Here is a 24,009-nt window from a genome sequence, read left to right as displayed (position 1 = left end):
ATTGTTTCTAAGAACAGTTCAGTTACTTCACTCTCCAACCCCATCTTAACCTTTCCCTTGCCCTCCCAAACACAATCTGGTTTGTTCTTTACATTTTTCATTTCTGAACAGTACAAGTGGCTAAAAATGTAACTTCTTCATATACCTTTTATGTGCTGAAAAATATATGCATTACCTCCTCTGAGCTACCTCGTTCTCATTCATATATTCTATCCCATTTATCAGTGTAAGAAGTCGAAGCTTTACAAAGGAATCACCAAAAAAAAACCCCAACAAAACCCGCAAAAAGACAACAAAACAGGTCCCGCATTGCTAAGACACAGTAAACAAGCCCTTGGCTGATAAATTTGCTTATGACAATATTGGCAGTAATTTGATTCAAATTCCACCAAAGTCAATTTTGAATTATAGCAGCCAGGGACAGAAAAGAGCTGCTTTTCTTTGCTGTTAACCCCATAAAACCTCCTTTTTTTTTGAACCATAACAGAAGTCCAAGATATTTCCCTGGTGGTAGAGCTTAAACCAGTGATCAGTGTAAGTGAAGCATGATAAATAGCTACTGCACTACACCCCCATCAGCTGAAGCCTGCACAGGTCTAGCTGTGGAAACAGAAAGGTCATTCATTACTCAGTGTGAACAAACAGACGGCACATTTGTGATAAATAATAGCTATTACAGAGCTACAAAACACACTGAGGCTTTCTGCTCCGGAGCTGGGCATGACTTCCCCTGTGTTACTCATGAAATATAATTATTTAAAAATGGCTTCCCTGATAAAAGAGCTTCATATGGATTAAACTCCAACTTTGAATATGCATGTCTGTGTGTATACATATATATGTATCTACACACAAATGTTTTAAAAACGGCTGTTTTGTTATGGTAAGCAGGGCACAAATGGCTTCATCTCATCTACTACAAATAAAAAGGATGCAAGTGGCATATTTGCGTTTATTTTCACTTCCCTCGCAGCCATGATGCAAATCTCAGGATTGTAATAAAACCAGTAATTAGTAAGCCAACCTCTGGTCAGGAAATTCCTAAGATGTCAGTTCTCAGTTGTTGCTTTAAAAAAATCGTATCAAGCAAGCAAACAAATTCCACACAAAGATTTGTTTCCTTGCCACCACAACCTGAGGGGCAGGTTATGTCGAAGTTTTTACTTGCTAGTCTTCTAAATAATCTACCACTTCTTAAGAATACAAAAGGCTTTAATACTAGAATGGAATAGAATAAACCAGGTTGGAAGAGACCTTCAAGATCATCGTGTCCAACCTATCATCCAACACCACCTAATCAACTAAACCATGCAACCAAGCACCCTATCATGTCTCCTCCTGAATGCCTCCAGTGATGGTGACTCCACCAACTTCTCGGGCAGCCCATTCCAATGGGCTTAGTTCAAGATTAGTTCAAACCTGGAAAGCACAAGAGGTCCAGAGAGTCATTCTGACACTGGAAATGGGCACACCATCCTAACTCTCACAATATGAGCAAATACGAATCTAAGATGTCTCATCACACTGGTACTGACATCATTGTACTTCCCAAGTGTTTCTAGGAAAACAAAGGGATAATTTTAAGCCTTTCTGTGAAGTAAATCACTGCCACAGAAAGTTAATACACTAACATAAATTTTCTATTGATCTACCTTTGTCCAGCATGAAGTAAGGAGAAGTGTCTGCAGTGCCTGCTGCAGGAGCATGAAGAGGAAAGCTTCCCTGTAGTTACATCCATTTCATTCACAAATCTACTAGCTATATTGACCCCCAGAACACCACATCTTGCTGGGCTTCTGCTGTCTGTGCTGTGTTGTCCTTTGTGGCAACACAAGAGTATAGGGTAGATGGACAGCCAATCTTTTCCAAACAATATTCAAAATTTGCATTTTCACAAGTCTTTAGGAGCAAAATGTTTTCTCTCACCAACATACCTAGTCACATGTGTTAAGACCCACAATACTGCTTGGACTTAAAGCAGCATTAAGTACAGTCTTGCAGTGTCCACTGGCTTCCACCTCTACACTTCTGTGTGTTTTCAGACACGGACAATTTGCCCTGTTCACAAGGAGCACCTCCAGCTACAAGTGTGAAAGGGAAATTAACTGATCACCCCGTGAATGCAAGGACATGAATGCTTGAGTGCATGCATCTGATCACAGGAAGGGAGTCCAAGCAGCAACGCGATCCAATATTCAGCAGGAAATTAACTCTCCTGCATTTCCATCCCAGGTCTCTGCTGAATATGCAGCAGCAGCAATTATCTTCTACAGAGGTGGAGAAAGAGAAGAAAAGGGCAAAAGTTTTCAACTTTCGCCAAACTTGTACCATTACAAGAAAGCTGTAAATCCAGATGAAGAGACCAGAGAAGCAAACGATTCCCTGTAAGTTTCAATTCCTCATTTGCATGGCAAACAGAAAAAAACCTCTCCTAACTCACAGCAACTGGAGTGCAAACTATCAAATTAGCCCAACAGAGTATGTCATTGTGCAGCTTCAGAAACAAACAACAGCCAGCTACGAAGCCTCCTGAAAGTCAGAGATATTCAACTGAGCATACTACACCGTGCAAGGATGAGTGCGGTGATTACTGGGAGTAATGACATGAATAGCAAAATGATACAGAGCATTTATTTCAGCCATGGAACTCAAGGAAGCCTGCAGCAATTTAAATTGTAGGCTTTACAGCTAAAGGTAAAGTAAGCTCTATTAAAAAAAAAAATATATATGATATAATATCCTAGCACAAAGAAAATTAGCACTGCTCACTTTCTGTTAGGTGTATTTTTCAAGTTCTCTGTGGAAGTGGAACAAAAGCTTGAAAAATAATGTTGGAGTACAAACCCTTCTGATAGCTACATGTGACCTTTTCTGACTATGTGCAGCATATGTGTTAGGTATGCATGCATGTAACTGTGTATGCATGTGCATTTGCACACAAGTGTACACGACTGACATGACTTTTGCTTTTTAAGCAAAGCACACTTTCAAGATTTTGTTTTCTCCTAGATTCCCTTCTGCACCTCTCCGCAAATTGTGCTGTAACAAGAGATTCAAATGAACATTTGCCCCACATATGGGGACTTCTAGCTCTGTATTCAGCCCCTAAAGCCCAGCCTAATGGTCAAGAAAGAAGTTACCACAACACCCCACTATAAAGCACCAGGACTGGTCTCTTCTCCCATGCAACCAGCACCAGAACAAGGGGACACAGTCTCAAGCTGCACCAGGGGAGGTTTAGACTCAAGGTGAGGAGGAAGTCCTTCACCAAGCGAGTCATTCATCATTGGAACGGGCTGCCCAGGGAGGTGGTTGAATCACCGTCCCTGGAGGCGTTCAAGAGGAGTTTGGACGTGGCACTTGGTGCCATGGTCTAGTCATGGGGTGTGTGTTGATAGGTTGGACTCGATGATCCTCGAGGTCCTTTCCAACCTAAGTTATACTGTGATACTGTGATACTGCAGGAGTCTGAGTGTCCATTTCCAGTATAACTTGTCCTGCAGAAACAGATAGTTGCATCAGCAGCTGCTTCTGCTGCAGCTACCCAGGCCAGTCAACAGCTCAGATGCTCTCGACACTTTCACAGCTCACCACCTACATTGCCTACAGCACAGTCAAAAGGCAAAATCCACCCAGTTTATCACTGTGGGTCAGCACCCCTTACCTGACAGCTTAGTCCCACTATGTTTATTTGCTTGTCAGTAAGAAGCATGTGGCACCTGCCATAGCGCATCCAGTCCAATCAGCTGGAAGTCATAATGAAAAGGCTGAATCCACCTACAATAGAGGCTGTTGCCAGTGCAGCTATCCCTTTTCAAAGGTCAAATCGAACCAGCAAGACAGCAGAAGCCAAGAGTGGCTTCACTAATTTGACATTCAGTGGGAGAGGTCATTGTGAGAATCTCACTAGTTTCTACCCAAAATTAAAAAAAAAAATAAATAAAAAAATAGGTACATTCTCCAACTCCTTCAATGAGAACTACATTTCAGGAAGCTTTGTTTTTCCAGGCCACAAGATACAGCTGCCTCACTGATCCAGGCACTTGCAGCAGGATTTTGCTCACTCTAGTTCAGATCCTCAGCTTACAAACCCAGCTCTTCATGCACTGGTAAGTAAAGCCAAAACATGGCATTTTGTAAGAGAGATGTTATTACTGGAGTAAAAGCATAAGTCAGTTCTATTTGTAGAAATGCCTTCCCCCTGCTTTTCTTAAACCAAGTTGTAAAAGCATCAGGAGAAAACAAGAACAAGAACAACAAAAACAAAAAATGGGGCGGGGGGGGAACGCGGGCATAAAAAAAAGCACCCTGAAATCTCTTTACATGACACCTGAAAGCTACAAGCAAGTTAAACCAAATTAAACCAAAAATACTCCAAGGTTTGGCAAATACTTTCCCACACAATTTAGGAGTAATGAATCTCTGAGCCACTGAGTCTAATGGCACTCGTACAGTATAGGACACCATTCAAGATCTCTTGCCTGAACAGTCTTCTTTCTTGTAAATGCCTGATGCATATTTCTTGTCTCATTAGTCCATGAAAAGATTCCTTGGAGATTATGAAACATCCTCCTTTCATTTGCTTTAAAAAAAATATTTACATAAGTAATGAGATCCCATTCTGAGTGTTTCTCTTTGGAAAACTCAGAGGTACAGTTTTAGGGGTCAGAGCTACAGCCCTGATATACACTTTGCAATCACATTGATTGCAACAAGCCTCAGGCAGTAAGAGGCAGGGAGCAGGCTGGGGAAGTGTGGACCTTAAGGTAGGGCTCTCATTTACATGAAGATAATTTAAAATCACTCCCAAAGGGCAAGGAACAGTGTAAATGGCTTCTATGTGGGAGTGAATTACATGTGTACAAAGGATCAAAACAATGCCAACACCATGCATAAAAAGCGACACACTTCTTATTGAGACTTTGCAATTACTTTAATCTGTACCTTGCTTACAATTCCTCATAACAGGCACCTTTTTTGTCAAAGGAACTGCAGACCTACTTCTGCTCCAACCCTTACTGAACCAGTGTATTCACCTGGTTTTCATATCTTTGCTAAAAGAGGGGAGCTGAAACAACCATACAAAGTTTGATGGCTCTGTGGATCAAAACCATAATGTTCTAGAAAACTGCAGCTTTCCCAGTAGTGCTGGGCAACACAGCCAGAGGCATGTTTATAGACTCCACAATACTCATTTCATACCCAGTTTCTACATATTCAGCATCTTGCAGAGTTTCCAGGCTTTCACAATTGTTTTACAAGTCTGTATTTTCAAGAGCTTGAACATCTCAGTCACGATCCTGCTTTAAAATAAACTCTTTAATATAAATCCTAATTTATTATTTTTAATTGGTATTTAATTTAATTTTGAAATTTGGGATTTACCATCACCACAAATATTTGCTTATCCACACCGCTGAGGATGGGTCAGGGCCAGAATGCCCAGGCAAGGTGCAAATAATACGCTTGGAATTTGGTTCTGGCTTATTGCTCTGATCTTAATGAAAGTTACAGCAACACAAGCATTTAGTGGAAAAATAAACACAGGGACAAAAATATCCCTGGCTACCCAAAAGCAGAAAACTATTTTCTTCAATGAAGTTGCATGCCATGAAATTTAAGTGGGTTAGGTTTGCTTATTCCTAAATCCTTTCATTCAACAATCAAAATCGGGAAGAAAGAAGCTTTTTTTTTGTTTGCCATTAGTAGGGACAGTTTGGTTTAGAAGTAAAATAAATTACACTGTGAAGAACAGTGCCTGACCACAAGCTGGCATACCACCAGCTTTTAATGGTAGTCTGAATGGCTCCAACACTTTCCCTTCAGTCCAAGTCTCTAAATACTCCTTTTGGAGTTTATTCAGAGACTTCTTAAAAACAAAATAAAACAAAACCAACCCAAAAAAACAACAAAAAAATCCCTGAGAATCTAAAAAGTTTGCTATCTGAGTCATCTCTACATGATTTGGGTGACTGAGTCTTTCATTTCCAGTCCTTTTTAGAAATAAAAGCTCCCTAACAGAACATGGTTACATCTGGAGCGGAATTCGCCTTTTGATCCTCAGGAGAGATGTAGAAGAGGGAGGACTGACAATGGCAAATTGACTTTCTGCTTGGGGTAACTCAGAGTTCAAATTAGCACTGAGAGAAGCCGAAGTAAGGTGCAGAAGTATGGTCTGCTGGTTAAAACACAAGCCTGGAAGACAGGTCTGCAATCCTCAGTTCCCAGCCTTGCCAATGACTCACTAAGCCTGATTCCACAAAGCACTTGCAAACACTTAGGATGTGCATAAAGTTGCACTCCCTGAAGAACCTCGGCAGCTCCAAGCCTGGATGACTTGCATGCGATTTAACTTCTCTGCACCTCAGCCTGCGTTGCATGCAATTCCTTCAATCTGCAGTACAATTCGAGATCTCCAAATAAATATGTGATTCTTATAAATATTAATACTTTATTAACTGAGTGCTTTTGGCCTGTGACTGACCCAGTAAGTTCTGAAACATTTGTTGCTGGGATCAGGAGGAAATTTTTTAATTTATATGAAAACCTGTTAGCAGGTTCAAAAAGGATGAAAACTCTGCTGCTTCGCTCTTTTGTACAGCAAATTCTACTGTAATGATGCAAAACCCTGAAACATTCATTTTCCATGCTGCACTTTTTCCTCAGACACATTCAACTCTAAATCTAAAAACCCAAGACAGAGGAACAGTTCTGTTCTTCCAGACCAACCAACAAATCCAACGAAGAACTAAATCTTTTGATGCTCCTTGCTCCACCCAGCACACTGTGATGTCCCAGGACTGAAACCCCAGATGAAATGCACTGACAGAATCTTTCATTCCCCTCACTTCATGCAGATTTCCAGAACAGCACAACACATTTGAGCAGCAGCTGGAGGGTTGCTGGACACATAACTGCACTTCATAAAATAGCATCTGACCTCCTGCACTCCTATCACTAGAATGCTCTTAATTAGCTGCAGCCAGGAAATGGCTAGAGATTCCTAAAATAGTCAGTTAATGAAGACTGACATGCACCAAACTGTAACAGCACGGAGAGCAGTGAATATGGCAGCTAGCTTGGGATTAATGCATTGCACATGTCCAGGACTGCTGTGAAAACTCCACCGCTTTTCCTGAGCTCTATGACCTCCATAAAACCAAACCAAACATGCACATCCCCCCTCCCCAGCAAAGTTTATTTCCTAAATTACTTTTGTGACATTAGCAGTTTATGTATAAACCCTCACTGGGTACAACAAAATCACTTACAGCGTCCATGTGTTTACGTAACAGTCACTCTCAAAAGCATGTTTATTGCCAGAGGTAACCAAGAACCTTTATCTCAGTATCTCTTACAACAAGAGGCAGTAGATTTAAACACTATCCATGCAATCCATAATCATAAAGGCAAAACCAAAGAGATAAATTAACATAAAAATAGCAATCGAGGGCCTCACTGACACGTACTGCCCAATACTTCCCACTGACATTATTACAATTCAAGACATGACAGTGAAGAACAAGAAATATGTGATTTCAAAGTACTGCAACTGCAAAGTGTGTTAGTAACAGACACAGTAGATGAGAGAAAAAGGTCTCTGTTATTAATCAGAATTCATATTTAAGAAACAGTGGTTGTTAAGTAACTCCTCTGAATCCTAATCACAACCAGGAAGGTACCAATTATTCTGACTCTGTTACTATTCATTAATATCATGCTGAAATCTTATTTGCTTTACAAGCTGTGGGGAGTGTAGGAAAAATCAACTTTGAGAGGGTAGCTTTTCTTTTTTTTAACACTGCATCTGTATCTGAACCAGCCTAACCCACAGAGCTCAGGTAATCAGGATACAAACAAGGATCCACATTTAACTAACTGGAAGGTCAGGTAAACAAAACTCCATTATCATAACAAGAAGATACCTGGTACTTCCTTCCAGGCGTACCATTGTTTTTATGCATCTCTTGCCTTGACAACAAATAAAGTCTCTACTGAAGTGAAAGAAATACTGTAATACCATTCCCTACATATTAATTTATGAAAGGCTTTTCTCCTCCAAAAGTGACCTGATGCTTAATTAAAGCCACACAGAGCAGCAGAAGAAGATCTAAAGCTCAGAGCTAGTGATGACCAGAAACTAACAGATCTCAGTTTGAGTATAATGATATTCTCTTATTGGTACAAGAAAAGAAACCAACAAAAATAACAAAACCAAAACAAACACAAGCTGTATGGTCAAGATGTGTTAACAGACTTTGGGGAAAGCTTTTTGGTTTTGATTTTAAGCCTCTGCCATTTTGGAAAGTACCCAAAGCGTAATTCTGCCTCCCTTGATTGACAAAGCCTCCTATACCTTTAATTAAATTTGTGTCTGTATGCCACCTTTCCAGCAAGAATAAGGAATTAAAAAATTAATTTTAAAGAGGAAGAAAGTCTTCTCCTTACAGACAAACAGTCTAATTTTATATATATATAGAGGGAGCATGATTAGCTGAGATTGTGTGTATGGCATTCCAGAATAAAACTAATCAGTGTTACCATGCGCTCCATCACACTGCTCTATTTGCATTTTTTTTCTGGAAGGCTTCCAAAGAAAGAGGAAAATCTGCTTAGGAAGAGGCAAAATGCCCTGAACATACCATGAGCAGGACAACCAGCAGATAACCACATAACCAGAGCCTGCTAAACCTAAATTCTCCTTCCACACTACAAACTATGCCTCTCTGACTATCCTTATGAGAGCATCACTAGACACAGGCAGATGTCTTGACCTGCAGAGCACATGCAACGACAACAGGTTCACCCAAGTCCCTTACAGATAATGGAAGGAGTAGAGGAGACTGCCAGCTCACAAAACACTGTCCTTGTACCTCCTGGTAGTGCATCTGTGGAGGATGCATTGCACAGTGGAGCTTCCCAATCAGACGTGATCTCAGGGCCATGATGTGTTCAAACGCATGACAGACAATAGTCACAGCCATGAGCTGACCACCTTAGGAGAAATGAGGACTTCAGAAACTGCTCTTCAAGCTTATGACAGCCAAATGAAACCAATGGAAGGTATTTCATACCACATTTGGGAAATGTATTTGGCATGTATGTGCCAGTTTCTGGGACCCTGTGCTTATAGGAGGATCTTATCAATTCCCAGCCAGAAAAAGAGATGCAGAGAATGAAATTTTCACAAGCAAACAAAAAGGCTAGAGAAATGCCACCCAAAAAGATTTAGAGAAAAACTCAAAATAATATCAGAGGATGTGTTTTTTTCCTTCCTCTCAATAGTGTGATTTTTAATCCCAGTCTACTGATAGACTGGGCTTTCCAAGGATTAAGGCCGAGAGAATTGCCAGAATCTGGATACTTTCAAGCCTCACTGGAGAGCTGGGAAATATACCAGAAGGAGAAGCAAAGTTATCAGACATCTTTCACCTGTGCTATGGGAATTATCTGGTCTGCAAAAATTCCTCTACTTCCATGAGTACCTGTGGGAATAGACAAGCTAAAGACAGGGCAGGAGAATCCTGTGCTACCTCAATCGTTTCAAAGAGAATTTAAGAATCCTAACCCTAAAGCAGCAATAAAGTCATTAAAGAATCAGGGTAAGGGCTCATGCCTGTGCCTTTGCTACTACTGGTCCTCTAGAAATGAAGCACTACCTACTAGACACAAAGTGAGCATCTTTAGAAGGCAGAATTGCAGTTTATAGAAAAATACTCATTTGCAGGCCCATCACGGAGGGCAACAGGACAAAGTCTAGTCCTTCAGCCACATCCTGGCAGAGAACATTTGCTCCTACAAGCAATGACAAGTAGTTACAAAGTGACAAATACGCTCATGAGGATTGAATGTCAGATTTGAAGGGTGTGAAACAAACCTGACACCAGCTTCAAGCAGGAAGTTCCCCCAGGCATGTACTAGGGGATCTTACGAGTATCATTTGCTGATTTTGGAACCAGAGTATTGCTCTGGGAAGCTTTAGAGGGTGCACTGAATGCAACTTATAGCACAAAACTGTTCTTACTGAACAGCAGCAACATTTCTGCATAATACAGATGGCATGATCCAAAAATCAAGCTCACACAATGTGATTTTTCATGATTTAAACACTTTGTGCCACTCCTCCTTGTTAAAATCGGCATAATAGATGAACATTTCTTTACCTGTCCCTGTCACTGAGCTTCGCTACTTCTGCTCATCACTGTAGGATCTGAGAGCTTTGCCACAGATTGGAACTGCTGCAGACAAGGGGACTTTGAAAGCATTTCTCCCTTTTCATGTTTCAGCTCTACCTAAAGTAGAATCTTCTTGACTAGGGAAGAAGGAAAAGCCTGATGAAATTGCTTTCTTGGTAGTAGGGAAAATATTTGAACAGAGAGCTATGCAGAAGTTACTGAGCATGGCTGGACTTCAGGTTTCTCCAACCACCTCAAGTTTATAAATACCAAGTTACACTCAGCTGCCATATCCAGCACACTCATCTAATAACTGCAGGGAACCAAACATGTTAAAATCTTGGCTAGTTTCATAAAATTACAGTTTATCAGAGAAACTTAGTGCTTGGCAGAGCAGAGAAAGCAGCCTCACATCCCTTTTTTGAGATGGATAGGAAAGAGGATAGGTCAGAGGGAGGACAACCAAACACTCTTGTAATACATGAACCAAGACTCAAACCCACAGAAAGTATGAGTTGAATCCTTACTAGTTTTAACATTTTGATGAACTTCAGAGAAAAATCTCATCAACTACATTTACCCTTGAAACTCAGTGATATAATCCTTCATCAGTTCTGAGGTATTACTTTTTTTAACTGATTGTCAAATCCTTTTATTTCCAGATATTATGCTAAATCATTATTTTAATTCCTTGATAAATCCAAGACACTTTTAATTTGATCTTCAATGTAATGCAAAGACAGTGTTTGTACTGCTTTATATGTGATGCAAACACATCTGAATGAATAAGCTAAAAAAAGGTAACCAAAATGAAAAACTAATCCACACAAAGAGGGCAAAGAACCTCAGCTCTGTTCTCTAATGCATACTAATATCTACAGAGCCACCTCTGTTCATCAAGACTGCATGCTAAGCCTAGCTGTGCGATTCTCAAACTCCACAGCAGCACACCACTTTGCCACCATTCGCCAGTGAGTTCCAAGCATGGCTTATTTTCATCCTAGCAAGGATGACTGCCTGACTCTTAGAAGCACCTTTCAAGGGAAAGAGGTTACTAGCATGGCACTGAAGATCTGGCCATCACTCACGACTTCATACATCCCACCAGCTTACACATGTAACTGAAATTCAGACGTTGACAGCAGAGCACTTGGGCGTTCAGAACAGTCTCAAAGCAGTAGGAAACTATTTTCACATAATTCTCAAGACAAATGTTGCATCAGATGTTGCCTAAAATCTAATAATCTAGACTTGCACATCATGCTTCCTTAAAGAACCAGCCAAGTGGTCTGACAGGTCCACCTTGATATTCAATTCAATACACATAACCTAATTACATTCCCAGTCTACTCTCTGGGGTGACTAAGCTCATCTACTGAAGCCTGCAATGATTTACAAACTACAGGACACAATGTGGAAAGGCTACTAAAAGACCAGTTGTCACAAATGTTTGAGTTTTTTTTCCTGAAGACAAGGAATGTGAGACCTCAGTTTCCATTCTTTCTCCATGCTAGCAGCTGTCATCCTTGAGCACTGCTTCCAAAAGACACAGACTTCTGTCTAGATAGATATAATACATCAATCTAATAAGCAACAATGACAAACACTAACTTGTTTCATTATCAAATTAACATACGCATTTGTGAAGCTTAACACATATCTTATCACCATGTCCAAAATATTTCTGGCAAGTTTAAATTGTCAGAGCAGAGGCCCCACTGATCAGAAGACCATAAAGGAGAGAAATAATTAGCCCCAACACTCAGACTCCCCTGCTACCACTGAAAGTCAGGGCAATAAAAGAAACAGATTCAGATTTCACGTGTCTCATCTTTCCAAGAGGCATGCACATGCATAATGTAGTTAACACAACTCACAGTAGCAAAGTTGTACAAACACTTCAGCAATTCCAGGATCAAGCTTCTAGTTAGGAACCTGACAAGATGAGCTATTATGTACTGCTTTTCAATATTTTCCCCCTCCATTCCACTTCTACTCTGTAAGCTACAATATTTAAGGACTACAAGTATCTCCTCTTTCACTCAGCAACCCATCACTACAAGGACCTGCTACAAGCAATGAGATTCCTCAAACAGACGTTGGCAGGGTTTGATTTTTGAAATCAAACAATTAGGTTTCCATCAGAAGTTCTTTTGCATGCAGGAAGGCAGCCAGCAGGTCATTTAATTATTTATCTGCCAGAGGTCTTTTGAGGTGACTCTCGGATTATCCGAGCATCTCCTTCTGAGAAAGTATTGATTAAGACAAAGTCATTAACAAGTGAATGTGTAACTGCAGGAAGAGCCTTGGCAGGTCTGTAATACACACTCAAGCAGCACTAGGAGCTCTAAAGAGCATTGTGAAATGCAGACAAATATATTTCTTCTTAAGTAGAAGAGTTTGTTTTTTTTAAACAGACATTTTATTCCTTTTACTTTTGCACCTAAAAATTGTGACATAAAACCCCTTAAATCAGGCCCCTCCATCTACACTAACTGCCAAGTATTATACATTAAATCGTTAATCACCCTGAATGGTCTGAAATTTTCCTATGTTTATACGACTAGGTAATGATGTATTTTTTTTTCCTTCCTTGGAATTTAGTGAGAGAAGTCTCTTTTCTATTCAGTTAAGTCAAGGGTATCTTCAAAGATAGGTCTGAGATACAAGTTAGGACACCGTTTTTCAGATTGAAAGAGATGGTTTCCCTGAAGCTGAAAAACTTCTTTAATGTGTGGGACCATTTAAAACCAAAGGCAGGAGTTGAACTAAGAAAATGTTTCAAACCAGGAAAAATGCAGGCTTACATCCATGAAGGTATTTAAACACTTAATTTTTATTCACACATCAGTTGCTGAAATACACAAAGGATTCAGATTTCAGGGACCAGCCGGGAAAGGGCTCCAAGCCTCCAAGGAATACAACAGTTCCACAAACATTCAAGAAAATGTTGCACTGAGCTTTGTACAACTATGCATTAGAGTGGGCTGCTTTTTTAAATCCTAACTCATTAACATATCCTTGTTTTTTTAAGATTGTAAGTCTGAGACAGAAGGGGAGGTCATGTAAAGGAGATGCAACTTTCCTGGGCAAATCTCCATCTGCACGTGAGAAATGTATCAAAAGTTGCCCAAAGAGACACAAATATGTTGGGAAAATAATGGCCCTGCTTCTTGCAAACACTTCAGAGAATACTGCAGGGGCTAAACTCAAGAGTTTACTGAGGCAAGACAAGTATTTAATATGTTCTCTCTCACACATCCTTCATTGTTTGCTTTTTGCTTTTCATGCCACCTTCACCTCATGGGACATATGATCTCTACTAGAAAGAACCTGCTCAACTCCCCTCCAGCCTGCTCTAGCAGCATCTGTAGATGAAGAGTTTGATTCTGTGTTTTGACCCATATGTCACTGCAGATCAGGTCAGAAAGAGAAGCCAGTTTCTAACATAACTCCTCTCCTGTTCCTTCATATTGTGTTGCAATTTCCTGGTAATCAGTGTTCTTCCCTTCTTTGTTTTAAGCCTTTCCTATTTGAAACAGGGACAGGTAGTGGGTGTGCTACACATAGGAACCATGCAGGGTATCCACCCATTAGTGAAGAGGCTTTCCATCACAGACAGATTGTAATTACTGTCATATTTTGAAAGAGCTTCTCTTTTCACCCTAACAGCTTCCTTTGCAGACAATGGACATTAAAAAAAAAAATATAGAAGATACATCTCTCAATCTTTGCAAATTGCCAGTCTTAACTGCCCATGCAGATGCTCCAGGACAGGGTGCACGATGCTGCTCGCTTCCACACGTCTCTTCATTTTGCTCATTTTGTCAGTCAACCAATTCATCAGCACATGCTGCAGCCATCTATTTTAGGAAGATGTATTACTGTCTCTTGACACACAGAGGCAGCACATATAAAGGTTAGAGAAGGAGACTGAAAGTCACCACTGCTGGGCTCCAGTGGTAGCTTTCTCGCTGCCTCTTTAGTAGTAGCTAGGTCAGGTATTTAAACCAATGGTTTTAAATTGTGGTCAGTGGAATACCACTTGTAGAAGGAACATTTGCTGGTTGATGTTCTGAGAAATTGGCTGTCCAAGTGCTGATGGCTGTCCTTGCTCCCACATGTGTGTGGGATTTACTGCCAAGGTAAAGGCAAAAAGGTATCAGGTATTTCCCTAATTATACTCCACATAAACAGTTATCACTGTTGTTTGAAAGTGTGTCATGAAATGGCAAATGGCTAATGCCTGGGATATGGAACTTGTGAACCAGTAGATTCAATCACTGGGGGAAAGATCACAACTTTTGCTCTAAAATATTCCAAGCTTCCATTTATTTGTACAGAAACCAAAGACACATTTCTGACATGCCTAATGGGAAGCTATCATTCTTAATTGAGTTCTGTTTGCCTTATCCTTTGAAAACCACAGGGTTTGCAGAAAGAAAACAAGTGTTTTGTGACCATAAATGCCTTCCAAAAGCTGAACTGGGAAATAAAGCAAAGATTTGAGAGGAATTCTGCTGAGCTGATGTTACACAAGGGCTCATCTGTGCTGATGTGTATCAGCAGTGCTCTATTGATTATATTGATTTTACCCAGCTAAAGATTTGACCCATAGTCTCTGAGGAAGACCTAGAGCTAAACAACCTCTAACTAAAACCAAACAATAACTATCAAAGCAATAACTGTCTTTAAGAAAATAAGAGGGATCAAAAGCAATGACCATGCAATACAGCACCACAAGAATAAACAATTCATGTGCCTAACCCATACAGACAGACCCAAATCAGAAAAAGCTCTGCATGGGAAGAAAATACAGCATGCCGAAACAACATCAGAAAACTCTGAGGGACTGGGGTGGCAAGAAAGGTGAAAAGAAGGAAATGGCTAACACTGATACTGAACCACAACAGTTTCATCTAGTGAAGTACAAAATACATCTTCATTATGTTTCTCATTCAAACCAGGAAATCAAGACTAAGGACCACAGCCTTCAAAATCCCTTCTGATACATATTTTAAATCCCCAAATTACTTTCCATCCATCACACTTTCAGTCAGTATGGGGATCAGCCCTCACAGTTTACAGACATGTCCATATTCTTTTAGGGCTTTAGCCTACAAAGAATCAGTGCTAGGGTCTACCACTGTGCCAAACACAGCTTATTCCTTCAGAGGTTCGCCTTGACCATGCCAACACTCAGGACTTCTCCAAGCCAGGTTCAAGACTCCCAGTACTCAATTAGCAACAACTGCTTTTAACCTAGTTGTTAAATCAACTGCTAGTGCCTAACTCTGCCTTGAGAAGCTGTTGAATGTGAAGCTGTTTGGAGAGCTTTTCCTTGTACATACACAGGCCAGTTTACATACATCAACAGCAGAGATATGATAGGAATGTAGTGTTACACTTGCATGTAAATGATCTTCCTTGCTCCTGCTAACACATAAATGTCACAATCTGTGCTGTTAGTCTGTAAAGAAACTAAACACACACACACACAAAAACACATCAAAAAAACAAAACAAAACCACCCAAGCAACCCCCTTAAAGCCTCCTAAACACTAACTACACTGTTCACTTTTACTCTCTCTGTAATACAGTGCAACTCCTTAAAACATATCTGTACACCAAACCATTTTCGGTTAAGTCACTGCCATATATCTTTGTTCTGAGCTGAATAATTGATTGCACCCAAGTTCTGTTAAACCTCTTCACAGAAAAAGACCTATCAGTAAAATCAGCCTGCATTCTATGCTCTGTCAGCATGAAATGACATTGCCAGACACATTTGCTGACCATACAACTCTATCTTCAATAATACTGAGATTAAATAGATGATCAAAGCAGCCTAATGTTCAAACATAAGTTGCTCCCTGCTGTTTCTTCTCATTTGAGTTTGGTCAGATTTTACTGTGTCTGGGTTCCCATATGACACTCTTTAATGGGCTGAGATGTCCTGGCGGGTCAGAGCAATGCCCAGCCAGCCTACTGTTTGTTATTTCTCCAGCAGCAGCAACTGAGGGAACTCTTTAGGAAGTGCACAAAAGCAGGTTGGATCAGAAATATTCAAAGGCTAACCTCTGACGATTAACATCAGCTCTTGCTGTTCTTTTAGTTAGCACTACAGTTTTCTTGAGGTGCGAATACCAGAACTACACAGAGCACCTGATACAGGTACACCAACAGGTATATCAACACCAAGGTTTTATGTAGCAGCAATATAAAGTAAACATACAGATTAAGTCTTTCAGAGACTTCCTAGGCTGGCCCTACTTTACTGTGAGAATTATGTCTATAGAATTACTAAGCCAAAATAATGTCTATGCACTCATGATTCTACTGCCACCTTATGAATGTTACTGGCACAAAGAACAGTAATCACCTTAAGCCTACTGTATCAATCATCTTCATCTTAAAGGGTCTCTGAGAAGAGTCTTTAACAGTCCCACAGGACAGCAATGCTGTACATTCTGCCCATGAGCCAGATACTGAAGCACTACCATTAGGGATCACCAGAGCTCTAAAGGCGCTGTTCCGGTCCACGGTCTCAGTGATCTGGCATTAGAGAGTTCCCAGACAGGCCTTAATATGAGGCTTTAATGAGCAAGTCATAGGTTGTTGTGTCATATCCTACTTGGGGACACTTTAGTTCACGGATCACTAAAGTGAAAGGCAGTAAAGGCAACTCTTCAGAACTTCTATCAAGCAGCCATCCATGCACAAACGCCAGCTCCTTTAACCCTTACAGACAAACTGAAAATGCTCTATTCTTTCCGTCCTACTTCTGCTGGTAGAAAAGATCTTAGATTACAAATGAAGCATCCCTTCTCCACCTCCTTCTTGAGCCACCAATAGATGACAGGAATGTAAAATATCATTAATAACTAGTTTGCTCACTGTAATTAACACCTTTGCAGTCTTCTTACCAGGGAGAAATTGGCACACCCTCAGAGGGCTCAGCAAGGTGTTATTTACTTAAGGAAAAATAAAACATTAAAGCTTTATGTGAAAGAAAATTGTCTGTTATCTCTCACAGCTCTCAAATAGGCTAATTCAGCCTGCACTTAGGAAAAAAAAAAAAAGGTAAAAATAATAAAATCTTGTTTAAAATCCATTAGGAACTTACAGTACCATCTAGCTCTCTGCCACATTCTCTATTGAAACTGCCAATAAGAAGTTCACAAGATTCTTTCCTGGATTGTTTGTTTATTTTTTCTCTCTGTGTTGATGACAGACAAAAGGCACCAAACCTACTGAGTGGTTTTAATGCATGGTACACAATGTCAGCATGCAGCAGCTGCCCTGCCCACAGCTGCCCCACCGGATACAGAAGGGTACACAGTCTACTACAGGAAGAAGAATGGCATCTAGGATGTGAAGACTGTGGTGATGAGTGGGACACGATCCTCTACCACTGAGACAGTAAGCCCCCCCTCACTGTAGGGATCCTCACTGGCCACCAGAGAAGCACTGGGAGAGCACCACCAGGTTGGTCACACTGAAGGCTCAGCTCCTGACTGAACATTAGTTTTCTCCCTGTGCTGCAATTACAGGTTATATTTGTCCGCAGATGAAATGAGACTGGAGAAGTCAAAGAGGACAATATTGATCGTCATCCAACATGCCACATTGGTCAGACCCCAACAGAGGCTGGACCTTGAACTCTCATTCCTCTCAGTAAGTGGGAGAAGGAATTTCCTTATTCTACATGTTTCTTACTCTCAGTGAAGCCTTCCCTGTTGGGCAGGAATTAGCATCTCCTGTTGTCACAGGGCATACATCTGCCACCTGTTCAGACCCATCCTGCCTCCATGCTATGGGCGCAATGAACCTCACATGTTCAGTTATTTATACAACTTGCCTAAGCCCGGGACAGACATCTGTTAACCATTTAAGACAGACAGGAAGATGACAACCCCTTACATTTGAGCCTCCACCAAGGCAATCAAAACATCAGATCATCCAAAGTACAGTACACAGCTTTCCTGTGGCTTGGTGCAAAAGCATATATGTCATGGACAGGCTAAGGGGGCAAACCAGAGAGCCTGGGGCAAAGCTTCTCTCTTCTTCCTTCTCTCCTGGTCATCAGAATCTGAAAAGGATGTTTCAACAAGTCTGCTGTTCTTGTTTTTGTTTGAATTCTGCCTTTGCTGTATAAGAAAGCAGCTTTTTAAGAGAGAGGTTTGTTTGCACAAATCCAGAAGATGAACCCCCAGAGATTGTTATAATTTCAAATGTTGTTTTTAAAGCAGCTGACTGTATCTTTTTTGAAAAGAAAACACCATCTTCCTCTAGTTGTACACAAAATATAGCACATTCAAATGCTCTTTCAACATATTTATACAAATACTGAGACTAGCATGGAATTGCATTAATGACACGAAACCATAAACCTCCCCATGCTCCCCCGCCCCGTTGCTGCTGCACAATTACAAGTGACAGGCATTTGATCATTATTGCAACCACCTGTCAAATAGCACAATGACTTCTTCCCCATTTCATGGGTTAAAAGGGTTTATAAACTACACAACTGTGCAAAAAAACTGAAATGCATTTTATAAAAATCAGTATCTCTTTAGATATCATCCTAAGGAAGCTTACATTGGATTCATTAATTTTCTTGACTCTTAAGGAACCTGCTAACAGGAAGAAAGAGAGAAAGAGTATTTGTATTTATAAATTGGGTTGTCTAACAAGTTTGAAGATTTTTCTTTTGCTCAGCTCTCATTTTGCATAGAAGTGCTTCTCCTCCTTTGCAGAATATCCTCTGCCATATGTTCCTGTGAAAGGTGCTCTTTTGAAAGCCAGAAAAAATAATTTAACTGCTCTTCAGGCAGTGGATTAGCTCTTTCAAACTAGTCTTTTTTTGGTCCAGAGGGCAGGGTGTTTTCATGTTTTTAGCCTGGCAATGACCATGTTCATGTGGTTTGCAACATAGCTATGGGAATGGTATGTAGAGACATGGGATTCACTGGCAAATTCCCAAAGATTTAAATAACAAAACCCAAACCAAAAGACAACAAAAAAAAAATCCCCACCAACCCTCCACATAAGTTCAGCTTTTCCCCTGAGTATTTAGAAGCATACCACTTATGGGATACTAAATCCTGATCCCACCCCACACCTAACTCAGATAACTAATACAGCTCCTCTTGAAAAAATTTGGCTCTAGAGTTCTGGTCTTTGCTTGTGATAGAGTAAAGAACTAAGTACTCTTTTTGGAGCAGGATAGTATAAATGCACACAGAAGCTTCATCTAGCCAGCTACAGGTTGGTTGTTTTTCATTAGTTCAGGTGCTAAGTTTCTTTGGTAAGCAATTCGTCAGAGTTTGTGGATAAATGCTACAAGTAAATGTTTGCAAATACAACTGCAGTCCCTCCTCATTCTTATCTGGTAATCAAGAGATCCAAACTGGCCCTGTCCTATGCTCTCATCTTACTCACCTCATCTCTTGAGGGCATGGCACGCACCTTTCCTAAAACCAAATGGACAGACCATCTTCATTCAACTAATGGATAACAATTCACAGAACTTCATATATCTTTTCTTTCAGCAGGACAAAGGATAACAAAGAATTTGAACACTAACTTGAAATTTTCTATAGTCAGAAAACATAGTCCAAAGAAGACAGAGAGATAGCAGCCAGGGTGTGAAATCTTGCCAACAGAAAACAGACCTCTGACTTCTAAAATGTCCATGCAGGAAATGTCTTCTCAGACCTGCGTTGAACTACTATGTGGTGTTAGTGTATCTATTTTTCCATGCACTGTGTTTCATTTGTTCCAACCATATTGGAGGGGCCACAATCATTTTCAGTCCTTAGGACACATTTTAGATGTCACTAGAAACAAATTAGGTATTTTCCTCCTTCTCATTTCAGTGCTCTTAAAAAAAAATAGAAGAAAAGGGAAAAAAAGGCATTAATCTGGTGCACAGGATGAGCTGAAGGATGCTCCTGGCAATTCCACTGTGGCAAGTATTGACAGCAGTTAATGTTTAAACAATATAGTTTGCTTTAGTCAGAAGAGAATAATGGATCACAGCCTATGAATTCTTTCAGGCGCCTCAGTCCCGAATTTTCCTATACAATGTCTGGGTAATACCCTTTCTGTTTCTCCCTTAGATATTTGTCAGTGCCCAAATGTATTTCTACCCTATATAATCATGGCAGACAGGGACAACATATTGATAAACTGCACTACTTCAGACCAAGGGATGAATATTACATTAGCTGAGTTATCACTATAGGGTTCTGACCTTCAACTATCCGATTTTAAATTCATTCATTTTCCAACTCTTAAACTCTTCTCTATCACATCACAGAAATTGACACCATGATGCTAAGTTTTTCTGACAATGTTTAAGTCAAAACAAACTATGATGTATTAGTAGAATTTGCAAAAACATGTTCATGCTGTTAAAAATCAGGAAGGACTCTGTAGCCTGTGGTCATGGCTTGACTCTGAGAGAAGCGAGAGGTGTGTGATTGGTTCCTACCAATCACATCTGACTGTGGATCAGAAAGCTCAGCTGTTCTGCCAAATACAGAAATCTGGGCACCATCAGCATGCTCTACTCCTCACTGGAAAAAAAGAAATGGGGAAAAAAAAAAAAAAACATTCATGTGGATATGCCCTGCTCTCAAGAGCAAGTCTCAAACCAAAGAACAAAGCAGATTATGAAGAGAGCAAAGGGAAAAAGATTAAATGGAACCTTTTCCTAACATGACTGGCAAACAGAGAGGGGATCAGGGAGCCAAGAAAAGCCTTCTTCCTCAGTTTGATGCCCTCAAGTCCCCTAGGCAAGACCCCAACCTGCTAACATGTCTCAATGCACTTACTTCTCAGAGATTCATAGAATGGTTTAACTTGGAAGGGACCTTGAAGATCATTCAGTTCCAACCCCCTGCCAGAGGCAGGGACACCTTCCACTAGACCAGGCTGCTCAAAACTTCCTGCAATCTGGCTTTGAACATCTCCAGGGAGGAGGCATCCATGACCTCTCTGGGCAATCTGTTCCAGTGTCTCACCACCTTCACCGTAAAGGATTTCTTCCCAACATCTAGTCTAAATCTGCCGCCCTCTGGGACAAATTAAAAGGCAGAGAAGTTATTTCTTAGAGAAGATGATACATTTTTCTGGCATTTAGACAGAAATGGCTATTTTATCTTCCTGAATTACAATGCATGAATTCAAAATTAAAAAGCCAAACCAATACAAGATCACACTCAGAACTGCTTGCAAACATGTATCAGGGAAGCCTACAACTTATTCTTCAGCAACAAAAGAGTTAAAGAGAAAAGGAGCAGCAGCAGCATCACTTAATACAGGGGGATCTGCCAACATAGCACTTAAATACAGCTACACATCCCCTTGACTTCTCAAGCCCTCCTACCTGTGCAGGCCACTGGAGCTAATTGTTCACTAAAAGCAGGCTGCCACGGCAGTACCAGACATCCCTAAAAGGCTTTGCAGGAGATTTGCACAAACGTTTAGATGCCAATTAGAGAGATTTTTTGCCAGGTTTTTAAACATGCTTAAAACAGCCAGCACCTACATCCATCAAAAGTTTAAACAGTGAAAGCCTAGTTTAAAAAAAAATATGCAAAACACAAGAGATTGGATAGGAACATGTGGCATAAAAATGCTTTGACAAGCATTGGAACAAAACTGACAGAACCATACAAAATGTTTCCATGTTTCACTTGCAGAATCAAAAAGGACTCAAGACTGAAGTTGTTGGGAAGAAGCCCAACTGCTTTCAGCAGCCTTCTACTAAGGGCCATAGATCTGATGACCATTTCCCTCTATTCAACAAGCAGTGCCTGAAAAGACAGAAATATATCCACATAAGAAGAAAAGCCATTCTTTTATCAAATCGATTACTGCTGAAACCTCTGAGCTCTAAACAAGTCTTCACTAAAGTCCTATTGGCATTCTAAGTTAACAATTATCTTTTTACAAGTTCTGAGGACATACTGAAAGTAATAGCACCCCTGGTTCACAGAGAGCTAACTGATGCAAGAAAGAGAGGCAATGGGGTTCCAGGATGTTACTATTAGAAACAAATCAGTCTAACTGTGCTCGGAATACCAGCGGAAGAAAAGAGATTTTCAAGACAGACCAATGAAAAAGAGAACCAAAACCAATGGAAATGTCAGACTCCTTTGATTGTGAAAATAGAGAACTTGAGTTCAAGAGAAGGATTTCCCCTTAAGAATTCAGGCTCTAGGCATGACAGAGCTCTGGTTGACAGGTTTAGGTGGGTGGCCATTTTAATCAAACTGTTTAGTATATTTTGCATGTCTGTATTAGAATGAAGAATTCTTCCTAACTGCTTTCTGAAAAGCTCTTTGAATCGAGTCTGTCTCCTCTGCAAAGTCTTCTCTCAAGAGCCAAGAGTCAATGCCCTAGAACTACAAGAATTTAGGCTAAAAAATAAACTCTTCAACTTAATACCTCTATATAAACAGAAGAACTTCATCCCAACTCAGAAAACAACAGTGATTTTTGAACTTCAGGGTATGGCAAAGTAAATTTCCTGCTCAGCTGAAGATTTATCAGCTTTTAAAACTACAAACCTGTCTTTCTCAATCCACTCCTCTCCGTTTCAGCATCTTCCTCAGACAATACAGCTTGTTCCAATTTTTATAACCTTTTTCTAAGGGGGTCTTAATTTATGCCAAGAAAAACACTGTCTGTTAAATGGCATCATTAGACTCACATGATTTCTTGTCGTGCATGTGAAGTTTTTGGTCTCCTGCACACTAAATGATCCTTATGGTATGAAAGAAATTGGTATAAACAGCTGCTTTATTTTGTGCTCTGATAACTGAGGAAAAACAGCCCTCAGTGAAGAAGTCATCCTTAGCTTGGGGGAAAACAAATGGACAAGTCAGGAGCACATGAATGAAATCAGCAGATCGGGCAGTGATTTCTTCACCATTGTGCATGTGGTGTGAAGGTGGATAACCCAGCATTTTCACAAGCAGAGCTCTATCTTTTCTCAAAGACTCATGTGAGATAAGGCTCTTCACCTGCTTTAGTAGCCCACAAATACAATGCAAATCAAGAAAGAGGCCACAGAACAAGGAAACACAGATTCAGGCTTGGTGGTTCTTTGGTTTCAGATGTAGGATGTGTAGATCCATCAGGCCGTAAAGTCACAGAAAATGGGGCAAGAGACAGGCATCAGACATCCAGAAAACCACCTTATGATGACATTCCTTTGTAGTCTGAAGACAGATTCATAAAGATCTGGAAGAAGTTTTCAGGCTTTAAACAGGTAGAACTGGGGAATCACCTCCATATGTCACTATATTACACATTCCATGCCATAATCAAACTGGGAAAGGAAAGAAGTGAAAGCCTGGAAAACAGGGAAAGGAACAATATGAAGTCATGCCATTACTTTCTTAGAAGATTAGAAGTGACAGGCAAGAAAGAAAAAGCTGTGTTCTCTTTCTAACTCTTCCGAGCATAGGGGCACACAAGAAATTAGGGGGATAGACTCACACTTACCCACAATAGCCTGCTGCCAAGGAAGGATGTTTCTGAAACATCTAAACCTTTTTTTTTTGGCATGCTTTGGGTCACATCCAAAAGTGTGACACAGCCGCTAGAAATGGTTATTGGATTAAATTCTTAGACAGCACAGAAAATAGCAGGCTAAAGAATCTTAGCAGACTTTCCAAGAGTATTCTTACATCTCTAGCTTGGGAAAAGCTTGTGAAGTGTCAGACTGAAGGAGAACTTTGCCAGGAAAATGTGGATTTGAACCACAAGAGCAGCTGTCTATACCAGTATTGTCCCAAGAGAGATATACCCAACAGGT

The 24,009-nt window shown here is 40.4% G+C and overlaps 1 protein-coding gene across 1 annotated transcript in view; it reads right to left on the bottom strand.

The window, feature by feature from the left end:
* The window catches only part of PTPRG (protein tyrosine phosphatase receptor type G), a 427,661-nt gene that overhangs the window by 286,287 nt on the left and 117,365 nt on the right, over window positions 1-24,009 (bottom strand). The gene's annotated exons all lie outside the window — the stretch shown is intronic.

The sequence above is a fragment of the Melanerpes formicivorus genome, unplaced genomic scaffold, assembly GCF_026170545.1.
Source record: "Melanerpes formicivorus ecotype bairdi unplaced genomic scaffold, bMelFor1.0.p_v2 SCAF_28, whole genome shotgun sequence".
In the NCBI taxonomy this organism is placed as follows: domain Eukaryota; kingdom Metazoa; phylum Chordata; class Aves; order Piciformes; family Picidae; genus Melanerpes; species Melanerpes formicivorus.
The sequence above is the reverse complement of the archived record's forward strand: the minus strand, read 5'-3'. Positions and strand labels throughout refer to the sequence as shown.